Source organism: Thamnophis sirtalis, unplaced genomic scaffold, assembly GCF_051295495.1.
Source record: "Thamnophis sirtalis isolate CommonGarterSnake01/CBP01778 unplaced genomic scaffold, rThaSir2_p1.2 scaffold_3, whole genome shotgun sequence".
Classification (NCBI taxonomy): Eukaryota; Metazoa; Chordata; class Lepidosauria; order Squamata; family Natricidae; genus Thamnophis; species Thamnophis sirtalis.
Window position 1 is genome coordinate 141,436,913 of NW_028261383.1, and position 15,819 is coordinate 141,452,731.

At 39.6% G+C, this 15,819-nt stretch overlaps 1 protein-coding gene across 4 annotated transcripts in view; it reads left to right on the forward strand.

The window, feature by feature from the left end:
* Window positions 1–3,143: 3,143 nt before the first annotated feature.
* Window positions 3,144–15,819, forward strand: part of TEX2 (testis expressed 2) — a 103,035-nt gene continuing 90,359 nt past the window's right edge. The window contains exon 1 of one of the 4 annotated variants that reach the window (XM_087710259.1): window positions 3,144–3,299. The gene's annotated coding sequence lies outside the window, so the exon portion shown is untranslated. Of the gene's footprint in view, window positions 3,305–3,476; window positions 3,625–3,685; window positions 3,705–15,819 lie in introns of those variants that run through there. The other 3 variants (XM_087710260.1, XM_087710258.1, XM_087710261.1) reach the window with 3 other exon arrangements.

Sequence of the window (15,819 nt, forward strand, 5' to 3'; positions counted from 1 at the left end):
CCTAAATGATATGCAACTTCAGGAGCAATTTTATGTCCAACAAATTTTTAAATGAGCCTGGACTCAAAGCTCAGCCACTGATTCGCTACTAGCTGCCCTGACTCAAGCTAGTAATTGTTTAATGGTATCTGGCTGACTTTCTCTGGGCTTGGAAACAAAGCAGAACCATTAATATTTTTAAAAAAAAGAAATGAAAAGAGAAAGAAATTAAATAGGGTGAGACCTAGTTAGTACTTGGGTGGAAGATGATTTTGATATCCCAAGCTTGGTTAGTTAAACTGGTAAGAAAAACCATAAGAAAGCAATAAGCTGTGTTACACAATACATTTAGTTTAATCATGATTTATTTAAAAATTACAGTTCAGCTAATGCAATGTATTAAATACCAACAGCTGAGTTCACAGAACACAAGAAGCCACAGAGAAAACTATTATGGCTTAGTTTACACTATAAGTGCAGACAATACTCCTGTTTTGTTCATCATCAGTTCTCTCCTACCAATTTATGGTTGGTGAGGGAGAAAGTATAAAGCGACAAAATGCTTATTTATAGGCAACTGAAGGTTTCTAGTATCTTGATTGCATGTATCCAGAAAACCACTAGATGGCAGCAATAGCATAAAAGAAAGAAAAACCTGCTTTTTGGTGCCATCCACTGAGCAGCAAAATAGTATCTGAACAGATATCTGAGATATCTCCAGCTAAGGAGAAGACAAGATCTTTGCAGTCTCATGACTTACCTTCGTCTCTGCCATAGGAAGAGGATATTTTTATTTTTTATTTTAAAGATATACTTTTAAAAAGTTGACGTTTTCAAAATTCATTTATGCAATTATACCAAATAATTGTCATTTTACACACCCATTTACCTCATCTTTTTCACTTTTCTTCGCTCTTTATATTTAGAATAGGGAACCTACTGTTTTTCATATGCTGCTGAATACAACATGAAGCATTTATCATTTTATCATTGAGCATTTTGGCAGGGATGCTAGGAGTTGTTTAGTATCAGCAGGTGAATGACATCCCTGGTATAGATTATAAATTGGTAGCTGGATCTACATTTGTCTATGTAGAGAAAGAATAAAACGATGTTAGTAATAACAGTACAAATAATGTAACCTGCAATATTTAAACATTTGCTGAATTTAGTCAAGTGACGATCATATGATCAGTTAAAAAAATTATCACACTTAATAAGGCAGCAGATATTTAAGAAGCCTCTGCAGTAATTATTTGTAACTAAAATTGATACTATACTACCAGTACTAAACACAACCTTAGTGGGGGCAATTAACATACCACTTGTTGCCAGAATTCTTAACTGATTTGTTGAAGGTTCTTAATTCACCTTTAATCCTGAGCCACAACGACAATGTTCACACAACACATTAGCCTTTATAGAATGAACCAGTTTATTGGGATCAGTGACACACTAAGAGTGAATAGGTTTGCATTAAACCAAACTGCAATTTAACCAAATACTTTTCAGCCAAGCATGCGGAGAAAAATCAGTTGAAATAATATATCATGCTAAATTCCAAGTCCACAATCTATATTAGGATTTAAGATGTGTGTACGTAACCATTCTGTGGGAGAAAAAAAAAATGTTAGGAAACTTGGTTGGGGCATCCACTCATGGCCTATTTCCTGCTAATTCCTTACAGATAGTCCTTGACTTATGATCACAATTGAGCTCAACATTTCTGTTGTTAAGTGAGACATTTGTTAAGTGAATTTTGACCCATTTTACAATCTTTCTTGCAACAGTTGTTAAGTGAATCACTGCAGCTGATAAGTTAGTAACCCACTTGTTAGGTGAATCTGCCTTCCCCATTTACTTTGCTTGTCAAAAGGGGATCACATGACCTTGGGACACAGCAAGTATGAACCAGTTGCCAAGCATCTGAATTTTCTGAAAGCTGCAAAGGTCGTAACTGTGAAAAACGGTCATGAGCCACTTTTTTCAGTGCCGTTGTGACTTTGAACATCCTTAAATGAACTGTTGTAAGTCCAGACCTGTAGTCTCTAACTGAGATTCCTTAGTACTACTCTGCACATGCCTACAAAAACCTTTGGAGTTTACATCTGCTTGCCCATCCTGCTAAGCAGACTTGACTACTACGGACAGCAGGCAGGCGTACGGACAAACATATGCAAACATTAAGCACACCCTAAAAAGTGAATCGTCCGCTAGGCCCTCCCCTTCCAGTTTGCTAAAGCTTTAAGGGAGAATGCTGGAGCGGGGATCCGTGTGAACTCGTCCAGATTCTGGACCTTCTCTCCAGATTCCAGGACTAACATCTCCATCCCTCCTTGCTGGAGCAAAGGGGACCAGGCAGTCCCTGCTCCCTCTCTCCCTGTCTGTCTGTCTGTCTTCCTACTCTCCCTCCCTTTCCATCTCTCTCTCTGACTCTCTGTCTCCCCCTCTCTTTCTCTCCCCCTCCCTATGACTGTCTCTCTGTCCCCCCTCTCTTTCTTTCAGTCATCTCACTCTCTTTTCAGGGTCTCATTCCATCTAACACAATGTTTTTCAACCTTTTTTGTGCAAAGGCACACTTTTTTCATGAAAAAAATCACGAGGCACACCACCATTAGAAAATGTTAAAAAATTTTAACTCTGTGCCTATATTGACTATATATAAAGTAATTCTCCCACGGCACACCTTACACTATGTCACGGCACACTAGTGTGCCGCGGCACAGTGGTTGAAAAACACTGATCTAACAAACCTCTATTGCTTTTCCATTCAACCCCATTTATTTTTCCTTTATATTAATTAATTCCTCATTCATTCCTACTATTTTACCAAACCACTATGCCCTATTTCTTTCAAACTGGTTCCTCCCTTTTCTATTGAATTCACACATTCACTCATGACATCTTTAGCTCCTTCTCTTCTTGTTTACCACACACACTCACTTAAGGCAACATTTTCTTACATGTATATTTTTCCTGTCATACACATACTCTTAATGGTATGCGTATATTCTCTCTCTCTCTCTCACACACACACACACTCACACTCTCACACATGTCTCAGCTCCCTTGCGCTTTTCATCGGGAGGAGGGGGCGGCGCCTCAAACGGACCCGCCCACCGGCGGGCGGGGCCGCCTCGGCGCTTCTGCCGGATCCCCGTCGCGCGTCTCCCTCGCGCTGCCGCCTGGCTCGCGTTGCCCGTGACGAGACAGGGCGAGCCTGGTGGGGACCGACCTGGGCTGAGAGGGAGAAGCCGCCCGCCCTCCCGGGCTGCCTTCTGCCATGCCATGCCAAACCATGCCATGAGTTCCCATCGCAGGTGAGGTAAGCCCGACGCCGCTGCCCTCCCTGGCCGCCAGCCTTTTGACAGGCAACTGCAGCCGCCTGGTGCAGTAGCGGCGTGGAAGGAGCCCCGGCTGAGAGGCTCCTCGAACCGCTCGCCTCCCTCCCTCCCGCCTCTCTCTCTCCCTCCCTCCCTCCCTCTCTCTCTCTCTCTCTCTCTCTCGGGCGGCTGGGAGGAGGAGACCTTCGGCCTCGGAGGCAGCGGAGTCTGTCTGGGCCTAAGGCTGACGGCGGGGCAAGGGAGCCAGCCCGCCAATCCTCTCCGGGCAGCTCACATGGCAAGCGGCTAAGGCAGAGCCTAGGTGAGCCCCAGCAGTTTGGCATCCGGGGGTAGGGCTGAAGGTGGGGGGCTTGCCCGGGGCCGCGGCTGGCGGAGAAGCCGGTGAGTTGCAGAATCGCGCTTGACAGCCGGGATGGGATTCCGGGAGCGAAGCCCTTTCGGACCCTTTGTCTGGGCGGCGGGGCAAGGGAACGCGGTTGCCTCTGAGCATGAGTAGAGTGCCGGGTTCTGGCGGCTGGCGCCTGGACTTGCGAGGAGGAGGAGGAGGAGGGCGCTGCACCCTCCTTGCCTCGGGACGGGGGGGGGCACTTGAAACCGGTCTGAGCTTCCGCCTTAGGATAGTCCCTTCCAGGCGAGAGTTTGAGACGACTTTCTGCGAGGCTGCTAGTTGTTTACATTGCGGAGAAACTTAAACTCCCGGCATCTCTTTTAACCCTGGAACTTTTTTTCCTCCCCTCTTCAGTTTTAGCAGTTTTAAGAAAGTGGCTGTGCTATGTGCTTCTCCTCCTCCCTTCTTTCTCTCTCCCTCCCTCCCTTTCCCTCTTTTTCTTTCTTTTTCTCTCTTCTTTCCTTTCTCTCCCCCCCCCTTTCTCTCTTTCTCCCCGGCTTCGGCCCCTCCGCCTCCCAGTATGGAATAACCTAGCTGTCACCATGCCATCGTATGTTAGGAAGTAGCCAATGTTAGAAAGGTGGAGTTCTGACACCTTTTCACATAAGGAAATCTGTGATTTGGGTTTCAGCTGGGGGGGTGGGGTGTTGTTTGAGTAAAGAGGTGGCTTTATAAATGGAGCTTCTAAACAGAGCAGCAGAGGAGTCTTGGCTGAAGAGATTGGAGCATGAGTTTCCCTAGGAAAGCTTTGTAAATAAAGAGCCCTGTTAATTCTGCCCACAGCCAGGAGTTTGATCCTGACTGGCTCAAGTTTGACTCAGTCTTCCATCCTTCTGAGGTGGGTAAAATGAGGACCCAGATTGTTGGGGGCAATAGACTGACTCTGTAAACCACTTAGAAAGGGCTGTAAAGCACTGTTGAGTGGTATATAAGTGCTACTGCTATTAAAGTACTCTTACAGGAATCTGGTAATCTCTGACTAACAAATCTAGAAAAACAGTTTTCTTTATCTGGTGCTCCCCAGGATGTGTTCAGCTGTCCTGTCCCCCCACCCCACCCCCACTCCCAATCCCTAATAAGGGAATGTCATCTATCTATTAGAACACAATGGATAGTGATAGTTTAAATTTTGGATGAACCTAATCTCTCAGTATAATAAATTAAACTGTTGGAGGAGAATGACTTTTGTAAGACTTGGTACTGTACAGATTGATATTGTACTTGTCTCAATTGCCACATGTTTGTTTTTTCTAAGAAGGGGACTTGCCGACTGGCTCATTCTTTGGGGATAAGAAAATGGTTTTCATAGTGAGACTCTCAAGGGAAGAATTTATTTTTACATTGGACTCTGCTGTAGTTGAAATTTACAGGGAAATAGTCTGGGGACTTTCAGCTACAAGAAGAGCACAGTTTTAAATTGGTCTAGATTGCCATTGAGTGGTAAGTAGTTCTGTTTTTTTAAAAAAAACCAAAGTGGTTGTTCAGAAGGTGAACTCTACCACAGAAAGGGATTGTGAAGCTCTTAATTCTCCAATCTCACTGCTCTTGAAATTTGAGTCATATTCTGATTTGTTCAGGTTTTACAAGCATTAGAAAGTTTTCTGATTAGCTCTGGCTTAAATGTCATACAAGATATAGTATTTAACTGATTGATTTTGGAAAGGTTAAGACAGTGGTGGATCTAGACTGGAGACCACTAGGAAATCCAAAAGCTGTTTAAAAAGGAAGAGGGCAGTAGCAAATACCTTCCACAGTGTTGCCAAGAAAATTGTATGCATATGTCCATGAAGGCAGCTGGACTGGAGTAGAATAGTATAACTTCTAAATGAGCTTAGGGTTTGATCTTCTGAAATCTTAAAGTGTCAGAAGAAGATGTGATGCTACCAAGTTTGAGTGTTGTAGAGGAAAATAACTGATAAAGATAGCTAAAACGCAAGGTTTTTTTTCTTGGATGTTTGATTTTTTTTTTTTTTTTGAGCTAGGGCAGATGTTTAACTTTCATGAGAAAAACCAGAACATCAAATTTATTTCTCTGAATTATTCTTTGAATATACATTTCAGAATATACATTTATCTGAATGCTTTAGTGTTTATTAAATGATAAAGCATTTAAATGCTTTAGCATTTATCAGAATGCTTTTTACAGCAAGTAGGCCGTTTGTAATGATTGATTTCTTACAGATGTAAATTCAGGTTGAAATTCTTTTACAAGAGCACAGCAATCAGAAAACATTGTATCTTCAAAATTTGGTTAATAATAATAAACCAAAACCAAGATTTCTACAACATCAGTAAGATAATATGTTCTTGAACAATTTCCCAAATTCCTTTATTACCGTATGTCTGCCTTTCAGCTACTTTCTATTGTACAAGAAATGTTGTAAAAATCATATTGCACAATTAACTGTAACCTTTGCTTGAACGTTAACTTTCATGGAGCCTTGTAACCTGAGCCTCATAAAGCATTTATTTATTTTTGTGTCTTAGAAGTGTTGACCCCTGGCGACTTCCTGGACAACCCCTGCAGGTTTCTTGGCAAAGTTTTTCAGAAGTGATTTGCCCTTGTCTGTTTTTTTAAGGCTGAGAGAGAGTGACTGTGCCAAGGTCACCCAGTGGGTGTCATGTCTAAGGCAGGACTAGAATTCACAGTCTCTTGGTTTCTAGCTGGAGCCTTATCCACTCCACCAAACTGGCTCTCTTGTGAAGCATTTAAGGAATGTTTAAAATAATTATTTCAGTGTATTTAAATGTGCATTACTCTGCATAAGATTAGAGTTTTGCAATTATACATTGCTAAACCAACATGTAATATGGATTGTTTTTGGTGGAATATGAACTCCCTTTCATTGTGGCTGAAATCTCTTTTGAGATAAGTTTAATGCTAAGGATTTGTTCACATAATATGCTAAGTCTGGTTTGTTCAGTTATGGATTATTAAATAAACCACAGCTTGCTGGGTTTATCCAACTATAAACTATAATCCATTTTTGTAAACCAATGTCTGAATTTGCAAAACAAACTGAATCTCAACTAAGCAAATTACATGTGTACTTTCTGAATCTGTTTGAGGCCAAGTCATAGTTTAGTATAACACAAGTGCCTAGATTTACAAAAACCAAAATGTTGAGTCCTCCTAATTCTTTACTGTATATTAACCCCAGACAAATCAAATTTATTGTGGCTTAGAGCTATAGTATATGCTGGATTCAAAGTTGTTTACATTTACAGTAAGCCTATTGAAGTAACTGGAAGTTAATTAAAATTAATGCTCATTTATTTGAATTCTCCACTTCTGTTGTTGAATTCACCCATTAGTCTAAGGGCTCAGTTCCCAAACTGCACTGTGGTGCCCTGGAACACCTCAGCAAGCCCGCACAGGAGTGCTGTGGGCTGTTTTAAAGCACAATTATTCCCAACATCTGTCAGACACTGTATAAACTACTAGTTCAAAGTAATTCACAATTTCGGCCTGGGCATTATGAAAAAAATATTGAGATAGGGCACCATAAACTAAGAACATCTGTGAATGTCTGGCCTAAAGCATGGTTCATTTGAATAATATATATTAAACACAGATCACAACAGACTGAGTTTGTGGTCCAAAAGCTACTACTTATAAACTTTAGTTTTGGTTTTATACAACAACCAAAACTAAACAACTATTTTACAGCTTAGGATTTGTGAATTCTGTCTAATTATGTTGAATCTGCTTTGGGTTCCAAGTATTATTCTTGTAATCTGTCACTGGAAGATCTTTCCAAGAACTTTAAAGATAGCCAGATTGATTTATTTTGATGAGGCAAAGCATGCTCTGTTGTGTTTTGTAAGAATTGGCTGTCTTTTGGCTAAATATATTGTGTCATTGTAAAGACTGGATTGCAACTAGGAGAACATAGATTGAAGTTAACTTTCTGCCATGAAAACGTAGAGGGAGGTTTCTGTGACTCAACTTATGGAACTTAGTAGAACTATTGCAGATAGATATTGGAAATAAAGTGAAGGAAGATGTCTTTGAAAATTATCTTGAGGATTTGAAGAAAAGTAGGTATGTAAATCTAACACAGAAATATAAATAATGGCATAGATTTAGGTGTATATCTTAGCTTATTAAATTGCAATTTGTTGAAGAAAACCCTCTCCCTTTTAGAGTTCTCAAAAGGATTCCATTATTATTTGATCTTTGCAATAATGCCCAATATACTCTATTAAGGTAACCTATAAAGCTCAGCATATTGCCCCATATTGAACTGAACCAAGCTAACCAGTCTGGTTAGATTTACTCAGCGGACTGAGATGCAAACCAACCGATTACATTTCAGCTTTGCTTTTTGTGTGAACCCAGCCTGGATCAAGCCTGTAGTTATTATGGCTGGGGAAAAGTACAGTGTTGTTGTCAGGAGTGGAGACACAGGGCAGTGACATTTGTGAGTGGGTTTCTTTCCTATGAGAATCTATTTTCTTGATCAAACTGTATCCCAAGATGCGTGATGGAGAAAAATAGATCAGATTTCTCTGTATCCCTTTGCATATTCCTTTTTCTATACAAACAAACATCCATCCATCCATTCATCCATAAATAACACTCTCTGTAAAGCCATCTAAGCTGTCCCTGTTCAAATTTTCTCCTCAGCCCAGCCCTACATTAAGCAAGGCCTTACAACATAGCAAAAACAGCCAGCATTTCTGATTATGTCATGCTTCTTGGGCATCAGCTGCTTGTTTAGGAACAAAAATACAAAGGAATGATCTTTGTTCCAGATACCATTCAAGCCACCCATTTTTAGAAGGGCACCTTTCCATAATAGTACAGTAAGATTAATTTTTTGGTAAATATCATAACCTGAGTAGAATAAAAAAGCAAAAGTAAAGCTGCAACAGGTGCATATTTGTGTAAAACTGTGAGTGTAGTATGAATGAAAGTGACTTGCTTCCAGTTTGCAGGTGTTGCACATCCTGTGTTGTAGCTTTGTCCGAGCTAAACAATATGTTATGAAAATTATGATGCACATCAGTATCTTTGATCCCTGTGAGATCAGTTAAGCATAGAGAAGATAGAATTGTCTTTCCATTAACTGAGTTTAGGTGTATGACTGGAGTTATGGCTGAAAAAGAAGCATTATGATTTCCATTAATTTGATTATAGGGTGCTGGTTAGCTTGCTTGCGTCAAAAGCATTACTTGCTGTGCCTGAAAATATAAATCTATACTCCTGCTACCTCCTATATTAATTGATAACAAAATCCTCTCCTCCTTTTCAAGAGTAGAAAAGGTAATGAATTTGTTTCCAGGTAAATGTGCATTGCTGAAATGAGCTCTTGGGGTTTTAATGATCATTTTGGAATGTAATAGGGAGAAGAGCCTTGCAAACCTCCCTTTCTTTCTTCCTCGACACACAACAATTATCTTGCAAAAGACTCAGTTTTCCTTGTTTGGGGAAAGATCTTCATGTTAAATTTTGATTTTTGACTTGGCAGAACCAGAATATTAACTCTTACCCTCCATTCAATTCAATAATGACTTTATTAAATAACAGCGAAAGGTGTACTAAATTTTGAAACAGCTATTTGACCTTACTAAAAAAAAAGTTCTGACCTTGAAATGGTCCTGTTTTGCAGTTTGCATTAAGGTTAGAATTGCCTTTTAAAAATTAAAAATATATTTGATTATCTCCAAAACAACAATTACAAAAAATAGCTTCAACAGTGCTTGCAATTTGGTGGCATTGATGTAATTCACTTTTGAATATTGTATTTGTTTCTTACTGACTCCAGAATAGTTCTCTGTTAAGGATTTTGTAACTCTTATCTTTCTGTATGCCTTACAATTGTTCAGCTTGTGCTTGAATTGTTGGAAGATATGTAAATTGTACCTACACCTGTTGTTTACATAGTAATAATTAGTATAGATATGGCTTAGGATTGAACAGGTGATAAAGTCACAGCCTTGCTGAATGCCTTTGCTGTGCAGTTGAAATAAACCATTGTATAGAACTTTTTCTGTGCTTCCTACCTAGTTACGATGGCAAGATTTGTATGGATTGGAAGCAGTTTCTGCTTCAGTACTATCTTGTTGATTGTGTAAGTTTGAAATACACTGATGTGATTCTGAAAAGACCTTGAAGAACTAAGCTATCTGCTGAACCGAGTGGCTCAAATTGATTACACTGTTGTTGTTGATTGCGTTATTGTTGTGTCTCCTACTCTGTAACTTCATTGATAACATACTGAGGATGAAACTTTCTGCAGCTTCATGTAACTTTTCAGCTTAGTTGCCACAACATTTGAAATGGAATATGTTCCTGTTTGTTACTTGGGGTGCCTCTTCTCTTCAAGAGAACTTTAAAGACTTTGGATAAGGTGACTCTTTGAAACAGATAACAAAATGGTAATGTTTCTGATGTGTAGCAGATATAACTGGTCTTACCAGCTTCCTTTCTCCACATGTCCAGTCCTTAGTATAAAGTTTGAATACAAACAATTTCATTTGAATCTTCACTCACAGAAAGAGCAAATAAAATTTAAAAAAAATACAACGAAGTGCTGCATACATCTGGATTTATTTTTATAAAGTAGACCAAACGATGTTGAGCTTTATGGGTTTTTGAGATATACTTTCTTTTACAGTTACTGTCACAATATAAGAATTCCACCTAAGAACTATATCTGGATATGCAGTCTTATAATTGGAATACATGTAGTCAGAAATTTCAGCTCTAAAAAGCAATGAAGAAAATTTCAGGGGGGAAAAAAGACACGGGAGCTGACTTTTCCCAACCGTAGTGAGTAGTGTAGAGCAGTGCCCCCCCCCCCCCAAAAAAAACTTTTTGGGCACCAGGGACCACTTCCATGAAGAAAGATTTTTCCACGGACCGGAGGAGGCGTGATTTTGTGTGCTGCCTGCATCCCATGGATGAGGCTTCACTTGCAGTGGTGGGATTCTGTCTTAGCAACTGTCTGGCCCCGCTCACCACGCCCCTCCAAGGAGTCTCCACATGTCCCGTTTTGGATGCCAGGTAAGTGCAGGGCCAACGCCGGGGCTCTTGGAGAGTGAAAAATGGGCCTCCTGGAAGTTCCGGAAATCCTGGGGAGGCTGCTTTCACTCTCCCAGAAGCTCGAGGAAAGCCTCCGGAGCCTGGGGAGGGAGAAAACGCTCTCCCTGCCGTGGTGCAGGAGGCCAAGTAGGCCACGCCCACTATGCCCACCCAGAACTGGTTGCTAAAATTTTTCAATCCCACCCCTGTACGCTTGCTTGTGTGGCCCAGTTGCTGGCATGCCACGGCTTGGTGCCAGTCCATGGAATGGGGGTTGGGAACCCCTTGTATAGAGAAAGGAGTAGTATTGAGTTGTTTCTTACTCAATTTGGAGTGGGTTTCTTTTTCATTTTTTTCAAAAATTATTTTTAATTGTTTTTTTAAAAAAACAAGAAAAACAATGTTAATTGTAGTGCAAATGCATATAAATATATGTATAGAAATTGCTCTAGTGAAAAAGTACAACAGAAAAAATAAAATTAATACAACAATTAACAGTTTAAATTCTATATGCACTTATGTAATGTAAATATTAGTGTGTGTGTGTACTTATAGTACAATTATACAACTCTCATTCTTTTTAACCTACTGTACAGGCAGTCCTTGATTTGTAGCCATTGGTTTAATGACTTGTCAACAATACTGAAAAACTGATTACCGATCTTCACACGGTCATCGCAACATCACCATGCTCACGTTTCAAAATTCAAGCACTTGGCAACCAGCATGTTAGAAATAGTTACAAAGATTGTAGCATCCCAGAATCATGAGGTCACCATTTGTGATCTTCTCAGCCAGTTTCCAACAAGCAAAATAGAGTGGGAAGCCGGACTTGCTTAACAACCACTTGGTTCCCTTAACAACTGCACAGATTTGCTTAAAATCCATGACAAAAATATCGTAAAATTGGGTATAACTGATTTAACAACCACATCACTTAGCAACAGAAATTTTGGTCCCAATTGTGGTAATAAGTCAAGGACTACGTGTATTTTGTATAAAAGAATTCTATATTTTATTAAATTTGTCTACATTTTTACATCCATAAACAATCCACTCATGGGATCCAGTGTAATCAGATCTTCAATTCGTTGAGTGAATAGTGCCATACATTTATCTTCTCATTGTTACAATATCAGTCTTTTACCCATAGTAAAAAAAGGAAAATCCATTTATATTATCAAATTGTATAGTTCAAGAGACTATTATCCTTTGAAAAAATTAACTCTTGTTGCCCAAATCATATTTATATATATTATATTCCATGACTTTCTACCAAACATGCTAAGTATAGCACAGGCCCGTCAAACTGGCGATCCTTTGGCCGGATGTGTCATGTGCAGGCCACGCCCACCCAGCTCTGCAAAGGCAAAAAACATCATGATACATCATGTGACATGATCGAGTTTGACACCTGTGGTAGAGCACATACTAAAAATGTGTGTTTTAAAGAAGTATTGTCCTCAGTACATTGCCAGCAAAGTGCTTCTTAGACAATCATTTCTTGTACACACATAATATAATCCAATAAATTCTAATAGTTATTTAGAATTATCATTTTTCAGATATACAAATTAGAATGTCTCTTGATATATAAATTAATATAAATTATATATTAATTATATAAATTAATCTGTAAATAATATGTGAGAACATTCACCTTGTCCCAAAGGGTGAGCATTGCAGTGTTTCTTCCTTTGGATGTAACAAACATACACTTGTATATACTTACTAAGCCAAATGACTTACGGGAGCCCCTTGGGAGCTCATGGAAGTTTTAAGACAGCCTTGGTGAATACATGTATGATTGACACTGTACTAATCTTTGTATACCTAAAGGCCTTCCTTTCTGGGGTCTGCATTGACTCCCTTCAGATGTGTTGGGGCTGCATGTTCCGTAGAACTTACATCAAATGGTCATAGTGAGAGAGGCACTGTAATTAACCATACTTTCACATCTTTAATAATCATTTCAGTGTTTAGTTCCTGAAATTTCCTATCTGTGAAATAATACTGCTCCACAGCTGCAGTCTCAACCTCACTGAGTAAAATTTTTATGGAACTCCATGAGATAGAATCATAGAGCTGGAAGGGACCTTAGAGGTCATCTAGTCCAACCCTTGCCCAAGGCAGGAGTCCTTATATCATCCCAGACAAATGAATGTCCAACCTTTTCTTGAAAACCTCCAGCGATTGAGGAACCAAGAGGCAAACTATATAGAACTCCAGGAGGCAATCTATTTCATTGATGAATAATTCCCACTGTCAGAAATTCCTTCTTATTTCCAGGTTAACTCTCTCTCTAATGAGCTTCTACCCATTGCTTCTTATCCCACCATAGATGCTATGGAGAATAAATCGACCTGTGACATCCTTCAAGTATCATTTCTCCATTAAGCCTTCCTTTCATAGGCTACTGTATTTTTCGGAGTATAAGATGCACCTTCCCCCCCAAAAAGAGTGTAAATGTTGGTGCGTCTTATACACCAAATACAGCCATTTTTGGCCTCCTGAAGCCCCGTCCACGCATCTCATTTTTGTGAAAAACGGGCTGTTTTTTCACAAAAACTGTGTTTCTGCCCCCTCCCCCCCCGAACTATTCTGCACGCTTCAGCATGGCTGAGGGAAGGGAAAAATGTCCCCATTTTGGTGAAAAACAGGTGAAAAAGGGCCGTTGTTTGCAAAAATGAAGGTGTATTTGCCTTCCCCCACCTCCCGGAAGCACTCTGCAGGCTTTAGCAGGGCTGGGGGAAGGGGAAAATGCCCCGTTTTGGTGAAAAGCGGGGGCGTTTTTGCCTTACTCCAGCCCTGTTGAAGCCTGCAGAGTGCTCCTGGAGGCCGTGAAGGACAAAAGCCTATTTTTCTTACTTGCCTCTTCGAAATCTTGGTGCGTCTTATACACTGGTGCGCCTTATAGTCTGAAAAATAAAGTAAGTATGGCTAGTTCCCTTAGCTATTTCTCACACAGTTTAGCTTCCAGATCCTTTATCATTTTTGTTGCTCTTCTCTGCACTTTTTCTAGGGTCTCAACATCTTTTTTTGTATCGTGGCAATCAGAACTGGATGCAGCATTCCAAGTGAGGCCTTGTTAGTGCAGTATGGAGTGGGTACAATCCCTTCCCGTGAACTTGATGCTATCATTCTGTTGATGCAGCCTAGGACTGAGTTGGCTTTCTTGGCAATTTAGTCTTGCATTTGGTTTCTCTGCATAGAAGCATATTACCCCCTTTCCCTTTTGAGGATGAATCATTTTCCTTTCTTGTGAAATATTGTAGCTGTAATCTTGAAACAGGGTCTGAAATGATCCAGCATAAAATATTGAACTGCAAAATGTGTCTTGCAGAAGCTTTCAGAGAGAAAATGTCGATTTTGTATGTCATGTCCTAAATATTGACGTGGTCATCTTATTGCTCCTTTAGCAGACAGACAGGCAAGTCCTATAAAAAATGTAGAAGCCTTGTTTACAATTAAGTAACAGTATTTCAGGGACGCTTACAGGACTTAGAAACTAACCATGTCATTTGTCACTGCTTCTTCTGTTAAGTTGACCTCTGTGTGATACTCTAAGCTTTTATAAGCTCTTTTCGGGCTCAAAAGAAATAGAAGGGACTCAGCAGGGGAAAAAAATGTTCTTTTGAAAATAGCTTGAAACTCCCCATTCATGCCTGAAGGATTTGTATGACTGCTGATCATGTCGCCTTCCATGTTTGGTGCTACATCTTCTATACATTTTTGACATTAGTCATGTTAGTCAATGCTAATGAAAGTTATACATCCAAAATGATTTGCTATAGATAATTTGTTGTGGGATCCTTGGCGCTCTCTGAACTTGGTTGTTCGCTTGCAAGCATTTCATTATGCAACTAAGTAACATCATCATGCTATCATGGATTATGTTACCTAGTTTGGTAATGAAACATCTGCAAGAAAATAACCAGGGTCAGAGAACACCAAGAACCCCACAGTTGAACCCTGAGCTACAAATATTATCTTCCATTGATAGTTGGCTACATAATAAAATGGTATCCAAGTTGAAAGAAAGCTGTAAAAAAATATCCAAGTGTAGAACAAACATCTGAAAACATATAGTCAGAAAACGTATCTATGCTTTTAGTGTGGTTCTAATTTAAATAGACAATTCTAATACAGCCATCTTGTGTGTAATGTCTGTCCTGCACTTCATACAGTTGCCTTCTTGAATAAGCGTAAACAAAACTGTTGAAGGCTCCTACTTCAATTTTTTTAAGTGTTATGCATTGATCTTATTCAGGCTGGGTAGTTTCCGCAGAGTTGCTTAATTCTCTCCTTTCTTCCCTGTTTGTTTTAAATCTTCTATAGTATTACTCCTGCAGAAACCTGAAAGCATTACTCCACAGCAGGAAGTAAGTTCATTTTAATCATGAAGCAAGCAAGTTGCCTAGCTTTGCTAAGATTACTGAAGTTAAACCAAAGTACTAAAAGCCTGAGTCATACCTTAACCATGCTACTTTAGATTGGAAGTAAGGGAAGCAGCCTTTAAAAACTTTCCTGATTAGTAAAACAAAAGTATACTTGATTGTTGGCTTGGCTCCTCTTAATGATCTGAATTCTTTTTGCCTTGAACTATTTTTCATTAAAGGTGAGATTCCACATTTGTAATCTAAAGTGGTCCAGGCAGTTTGCTGCCTAGTCAGAATAAACCTGATTAGATGATAAAATCTGCATCAAACAAAGGCTTTAGAGTTGTTCCTCAGCCACTTTTTCACCTGAGCCAATGCTGGCTGGGGAATTCTGGGAGTTGAAGTCCATGCATCTTAAAATGGCTAAGATGAGAAAGACTGCTTTAGAGTTTTAAAGATTTCACATGGGTATCTTCTGACATATTGGAACTTTGCTGCAGGTTTGCACTCACAAGAAGAATAACCCCCCCCCATCCTAATCTGCACAAAGTATATCTGCACAAAGTAGTCCTAAAAATTCATTTAACAATTAAGAATGAAACCTATTCATTATTTGTTTTTAATTGACTCTTTACAGGATATACAGTATGTCTAGGACAGTGAACGCAAACCTTTTTATAAAGGTGTGCCAAAATAGTT